The following is a 7,354-nucleotide window of genomic DNA, read 5'->3' as shown; positions in this document are numbered from 1 at the left end:
CTCACACCGCCCACTGCTGAAAGACTCATCCATGCCTTCATCTCCTCCCGACTGGACTATTGCAACTCACTTCTCCTTGGCATCAGCTCCACCTACATCAACCGACTCCAACTGGTCCAGAACGCAGCCGCCCGATTCATCACCCATACCAAATCCTGGCATCACATCACTCCAGTCCTCACACAACTTCACTGGCTTCCCATCTCCCACCGGATCACCTACAAAATCCTGATCCTCACCTACAAAGCCCTCCACCATCTGCCCCCCCCCCCCAATATCTCACTGACCTCCTCTCCCCCTACCAACCCTCACGGTCCCTCAGATCCACATCAGCTGGTTTCCTCTCCATCCACAAGTCCAACCTCCGCAGTTTTGGGGACAGAGCCTTCTCCAGGGCAGCTCCCAGGCTCTGGAACTCCCTCCCCCAACTGATCCGCAATTCCGTGTCCCTCACCATCTTCCAGTCCCGCCTCAAGACCCATCTCTTCACCTCTGCCTATCCTTAGCCCCACGTCCCCCTCCCTTTTCATCTGTGCATTAATTGCCTCATACTGTGTTTTGTATTGAATTCTGTCTTTACTTTGTGTACTAGTCATGTCTCTACTATTTATTTCATTCCCCTTACATGTTTTTCCTCTACCTGCTCAATTTTTGTAAGGTGTCCTTGAGACTCTTGAAAGGCGCCCATATATAAAATGTATTATTATTATTATTATTATACGAGATGTGCAGTGAAACATCGAAGATGTCGGCGCGTTCAGACGCAGCGGCTTTACGCTCCCAAGTCCGAGTCAATTCGGAGCAGCACGGTACCGAACGCGGCTGTGGAAATAAGGTATTTTAAAATCTCAGAATCCCGAGAACCCCTAGAACCCCTAGAGACCCCAGTACACCCAGAAAACACAGCAAGAAACTCACCTCCAGGACGAGGAAATCCAGGACCCACATCGTAATCCCGACGGGTCGCACATGGAGCCGCGCGGAACTGCTTAATATCGGACGCGGCTGCGAGAAACTGGCGTGTGAGTACTACAGCTCACTCACCAAAATCTCAATGGAGCTGGGCAGAACAGCCCCCTGGATCACCACTCCGGAGGGTAGGAGACGGAGCAAGCGCCGGGAGTAAAAGCAGCAACGTGGAAAGCTAGCGGGGGGTGCAGGACAGGCTACGGAGGGCTCCACAAAGACCATCACTCCCAAGCGTCTTTCTAGCGAATGTCCGGCCACTCACCAACAAGCTGGATGAGGTAAGGCTCTGGATCAACACCCAGCGATCCCTGAAAGACTGTTGTGTGCTGATCTTCACAGAGAACTGGCTCAGCGCGCTGGTTCCCGATGGGGCTGTAGACCTAACCAACCGGTCACTGCATCGTGCTGATAGAACAAAGGACTCCGGTAAGAGCAAGGGTGGCGGGCTCGGCATCTACATCAACAATGACTGGTGCACCAACCACACTGCAGTAGAGAGCTACTGTTCCCCAGACCTGGAATACCTACTGATTAAATGTTGGCCGTTTTACCTGCCTCGGGAGTTTACTGTGGTTATCATCATGGCCATATACATCCCACCACAGGCTAATGCTAACCTAGCACTAGCACAGCTGCACTCGGCCATCAGTAAGCAGCAGGATGCTCACCCCGACGGTGCCTTCATTGTTGCAGGGGACTTTAATCAGGTCGACCTACGAGCCGCACTCCGCAAATTCCACCAGCATGTGCAGTGCCCTACCAGGGGCTCAAACACGCTGGATAAAGTGTACACCAACATCAAGGACGCTTACAGAGCTCTCCCCTGCCCATCCCTGGGATAATCCGATCACCTCTCACTGTTTCTACTACCTGCATACAAACCCCTCATCCGCAAGACCAAACCTGCAATAAGGACGGTCAAAATATGGCCCGAGGACGCCACCCTACAACTCCAGGACTGCTTTGATCGCACCGACTGGGACCTGTTTGCACAACAGGCAACCAGTGGTACAGAGGTAGACTTGGAGGAGTACACATCCACTGTGCTCTCCTACATCAACTGCTGTGTGGAGACTGTCACAGTGGACAAGCAAATAAAGATGTTCCCAAACCGGAAACCCTGGATGAACAAGGAGGTTCGGGATCTGCTAAGGGCACGCAACAATGCCTTTAAATCCAGGGACATTTCTGCCTACAGTGCGGCCAGGTCGAACCTGAACAAAGGCATAAAGAAGGCCAAAGACATCCACAGGCAAAGGGTGGAAGACCACTTCAATACCACGGACACCAGAAGCATGTGGCAGGGTGTCAGGGACATCACTGACTACAAGAGCAGCCCCGCCTGCCCCCACAGTGATATCACACTGGCCAACGAACTGAACACCTTCTTTGCCCGGTTCGAAACTGGTAACACCATCAGGTGTGGAATAACCCCGGCCATGGCGGAGGGACAGGCCTTAACACTGAGCACTCAGGAGGTACAGTGCGCTCTGCGTAGGATCAATCCACGCAAGGCTGCAGGCCCGGATGGAGTCCAGGGAAGGGTACTAAAGGACTGCTGTACAGCTGGCGGAGGTATTCACGAGAATCTTCAATCTATCCCTATCTCTGGCAACGGTCCCCAAGTGCCTGAAAACAGCCACCATAGTGCCGGTGCAGAAAAAGTCCAAAGTCATCAACCTGAATGACTACCGCCCGGTTGCCCTAGCTCCAATCCCAATGAAGTACTTCGAAAGGCCGGTCCTCTCCCACATCAAATCCATCATCCCTGCCTCACTGGACTCTCATCACTTTGCATAAAAGGCAAATTGATCAACAGAGGATGCCATCTCTCTGGCTCTTCACACTGTCCTGACTCACCTGGATAGACAGGGCACGTACGTGAGGATGCTCTTCGTTGACTATAGCTCTGCATTCAATACGGTCCTCCCCAACAAGCTCACCACCAAACTCCACCAGCTTGGCCTCAGCTCGCCGATATGCGATTGGATCTGAACTTTCTGATGGAGCGATCGCAGGCAGTGAGACTGGGCCCGCACCTGTCCTCAATTATCACTCTGAGCACCGGGACACCACAGGGCTGTGTACTAAGCCCCATGCTCTACTCCCTCTTCACTCACGACTGTGTTCCTGCATTCGACACCAACACCATCGTGAAGTTTGCAGACGACACAACAGTGATTGGGCTGATCACCAACGGTGATGAAACAAAATACAGAGCGGAGGTGCAGAACCTGGCGGACTGGTGCACACGTAACAACTTGTCACTAAACACATCCAAGACCAAGGAGCTGATTATAGACTTCAGGAGGTTCCATAATGGAGAATACGCCCCAATCTCCATCTACGGGGAAAGTGTGGAGAGAGTGTCCAGCTTTAAGTTTCTGGGCACTCACATTTCAGAGGACCACACATGGTCCACCAACACCGCTGCGCTGGTCAAGAAGGCACAGCAACGACTGTTCTTTCTGAGCATGGCCGTCCGAAGGGGGGGGGGTTGCGCTGGGTGCGACCGCACCCCCCCTTTTCCCTCCAGAGTAAAAACAAAATCCCCAGAATTTGTTTTTAAATCGGAGCACAATCAGCGTTTCCACTTTGTTGGAAATCGCCCGAAATCCTGGTTCCGGCCGCTGGGGGAGTAACAAATGCGCCCATCCGCGCCTGCGCAGTTGGGGAAGCGACACAAAAAGGTGACGTCTATCCGCGCGTGCGCAGTGGGCCCGGGCGGGATCAGTGCCATTTGTGCTTCAACCATTGAGCCTCGCGTCTACTCCAGGAGGGGAGGGGGTGGAGGGGGTGGGATGCGTTGTGGTGTCTGCCCGGTCCAGTCCAGCGTTTCATAGAAACATAGAAGCATAGACAATAGGTGCGGGAGTAGAGGCCATTCAATGTGATCATGGCTGATCATCCAACTCAGTATCCTGTACCTGCCTTCTCTCCATACCCCCTGATCCCTTTAGCCACAAGGGCCACATCTAACTCCCTCTTAAATATAGCCAATGAACTGTGGCCTCAACTAACTTCTGCGGCAAAGAATTCCACAGATTCACCACTCTCTGTGTGAAAAAAGTTTTCCTCATCTCGGTCCTAAAAGATTTCTCCCTTATCCTTAAACTGTGTGTGACCCCTTGTTCTGGACTTCCCCGACATCGGGAACAATCTTCCTGCATCTAGCCTGTCCAACCCCTTAAGATTCTATAAGATCCCCCCTCAATCTTCTAAATTCTAGCAAGTACAAGCCGAGTCTATCCAGTCTTTCTTCATATGAAAGTCCTGACATCCCAGGAATCAGTCTGGTGAACCTTCTTTGTACTCCCTCTATGACAAGAATGTCTTTCCTCAGATTAGGAGACCAAAACTGTACGCAATACTCCAGGTGTGGTCTCACCAAGACCCTGTACAACTGTTTCCATCCGTGGCGTCGGAGCCTCGCCATCGGCCAGCCAGGCGACCAGGAGCCCGTACTCCCGTGGCCGGGCGGGAGCGGCTGTAACCCAACACGAGACACGGCTGCGGCGTGGCCCAAACTTTCTTCCGCCCACACCACCCCCGATCATCCCCACCACCCCCGCTCATCCCCGCTCATCACCGCCCATCCCCACCACCCCCGCTCATCCCCGCCCACCCCCGCTCATCCCCGCCACCCCCTCTCATGCCCGCTCATCCCCGCCACCCCCGCTCATCCCCGCCCACATCCGCTCATCCCCGCTCATCCCCACCACCCCCGCTCATCCCTGCCACCCCCGCACATCCCCACTCATCCCCGCTCATCCCCGCCACCCCCGCTCATCCCCGCCACCCCCGCCACTCCCGCTCATTCCCGCCACCCCCGCACATCCCCGCCACCCCCGCTCATTCCCGCCAAACCCGCTCATCCCCGCCCATCCCCGCCACTCCCGCTCAACCCCGCCACACCCGCTCATCCCCTCATCTCCGCTCATCCCCACCCATCCCCGCTCATCCCCACCACACCGCTCATCCCCGCCACCTCCGCTCATCCCCGCCCATTCCCGCTCATCCCCGCCACCCCCGCCCATCACCGCCACCCCGCTCACCCTCGCCACCCCGCCACCCCCGCACATCCCCGCCACCCCCGCTCAACCCCGCCACTCCCGCTCATCCCCACTCATCCCCGCTCATCACCGCCCATCCCCACCACCCCCGCTCATCCCCGCCCACCCCCGCTCATCCCCGCCACTCCCGCTCATCACCGCCCATCCCCACCACCCCCGCTCATCCCCGCCCACATCCGCTCATCCCCGCTCATCCCCGCTCATCCCACACCCCCGCTCATCCCCGCCACCCCCGCACATCCCCACTCATCCCCGCTCATCCCCGCCACCTCCGCTCATCCCCGCCACCCCCGCCACTCCCGCTCATTCCCGCCACCCCCGCACATCCCCGCCACCCCCGCTCATTCCCGCCAACCCCGCTCATCCCCGCCCATCCCCGCCACTCCCGCTCAACCCCGCCACTCCCGCTCATGCCCACTCATCTCCGCTCATCCCCACCACCCCCGCTCATCCCCGCCACCCCCACCCACCCCCGCTCATACCCGCCACCTCCGCTCATCCCCGCCCATCCCCACTCACCCCCGCCACCCACGCTCACCCCCGCTCATCCCCGCCATCCCTGCTCATCCCCGCCCATCCCCGCCATCCCCGCTCATCCCCGCCCATCCCTACTCATCCCCGCTCATCCCCACCCATCCCCGCTCATCCCCCCCCACCCCCGCTCATCCCCGCCACCCCCGCTCATCCCCGCCAGCCCCACTCACCCCCGCTCATACCCGCCCATCCCCGCCACCTCCGCTCATCCCCGCCACCCCCGCCCATCCCCGCCACCCGCTCACCCTCGCCACCCCCGCCACCCCCGCCACCCCCGCTCAACCCCGTCCATCCCCGCCCATCCCCGCCCACCCCCGGTAGGGGAGAGGGGTGGGGGAGGAGAGGGGAAAGTGGGGAGGCAGAGGGGGAGGGGGAGGGCGAGAGAAGTGGAAGAGTGGGGACGGAGGGGGTGAGGAGTAGGGTGAGTAGTGGAAGAGGGTCAGAGCGGGAGGGGGAACGGGTGGGGGAGAGGGGAGGGAGGGGGAAGGTAGAGGGTGAGAGAGGGGTGGGGGAGGGTGAGGGTGGGGTGAGGGAGAGTAGTGGAAGAGTGGGGAGTGAGAGGTAGGGGATGGTGGCAAAGGGACAGAGGGGTAGGGGGAATGTGGCGGGGGGAGGGAGGGAAGAGGGTGGGGTAGATAGTGAAGGGGGGTGGGGGAGAGAGGGATGGGTGTGAGAGGGAGAGGGGTGAGGAGAGGGAAACATAGAAACATAGAAATTAGCGCAGGAGTAGGCCATTCGGCCCTTCCAGCCTGCACCGCAATTCAATATGAACATGGCTTATCATCCAACTCGGTATCCTGTCCCTGCCTTCTCTCCATACCCCCTGATCCCTTTAGCAACAAGGGCCACATCTAACTCCCTCTTAAATATAGCCAATGAACTGGCCTCAACTACCTTATGTGGAAGAGAATTCCAGAGGTTCACCACTCTCTGTGTGAAAAATGTTTTTCTCATTCTCAAAGCTGCTGTGGAACAATTGATCTGTCCTGATTTTTTCCAGTTTTCCCCGGAGACATTTCTCTCTCCAATCATCATGGTCCCGGCCACTTGCCAGCAGCTCATGTTCCACCAGTGTCCGATCTCGAACAGTGGAGATGATTGTGAGCTCAGCGTATCGATCAAGCAGCAGGAAATTCTTAACCTTCTCGTTCATCAGGATGGTGTTCACGCTCAGTGTTTCAGTCTGTGCTCGCAGAGTCTCCTTGTGTTTCTGTTGGACATCTTGCACGGGAACAGGCAGATAATGGACACAGTGTTAGGTGGCTCAACTCAAACTCAACATTCATGATTACAAGAATGAGTTCAATGCCCTTGAATGCAAGCAGATTGTGATATTAACTGCACTGTGAAAGAACAGTTCATTGGTCCCCCCCCCCCCCCCCCCCCCCCCCCCATGCCCTATAGTAGATTCTCCCATGACAAACACACTGTTTCTTCTGGGTTTGAACACAGACTTTGAAGAACCCAGTGTTGATCTGCTGGGCACAGACAGGGTAAAGGGCATTGGGTGTTCTGTCGGGAGAGGGAGGGAGGGGGGTGGAGAGGGAGGGAGGGGGAGAGGGAGGGGGAGAGGGAGGGAGGGGGAGAGGTGGAGGGGGAGGGGGAGGGGGAAGGGGATTGGGAGGGGGAGAGGGAGAGGGAGAGGGAGAGGGAGAGGGAGAGGGAGAGGGAGAGGGAGAGGGAGAGGGAGAGGGAGAGGGAGAGGGAGAGGGAGAGGAGACGGAGAGGAGAGGGAGAGGGAGAGGGAGAGGGAGAGGGAGAGGGAGAGGGAGAGGGAG

Source organism: Amblyraja radiata, unplaced genomic scaffold (genome assembly GCF_010909765.2).
Source record: "Amblyraja radiata isolate CabotCenter1 unplaced genomic scaffold, sAmbRad1.1.pri S95, whole genome shotgun sequence".
NCBI classification, from domain to species: Eukaryota; Metazoa; Chordata; class Chondrichthyes; order Rajiformes; family Rajidae; genus Amblyraja; species Amblyraja radiata.
The sequence above is the reverse complement of the archived record's forward strand: the minus strand, read 5'-3'. Positions refer to the sequence as shown.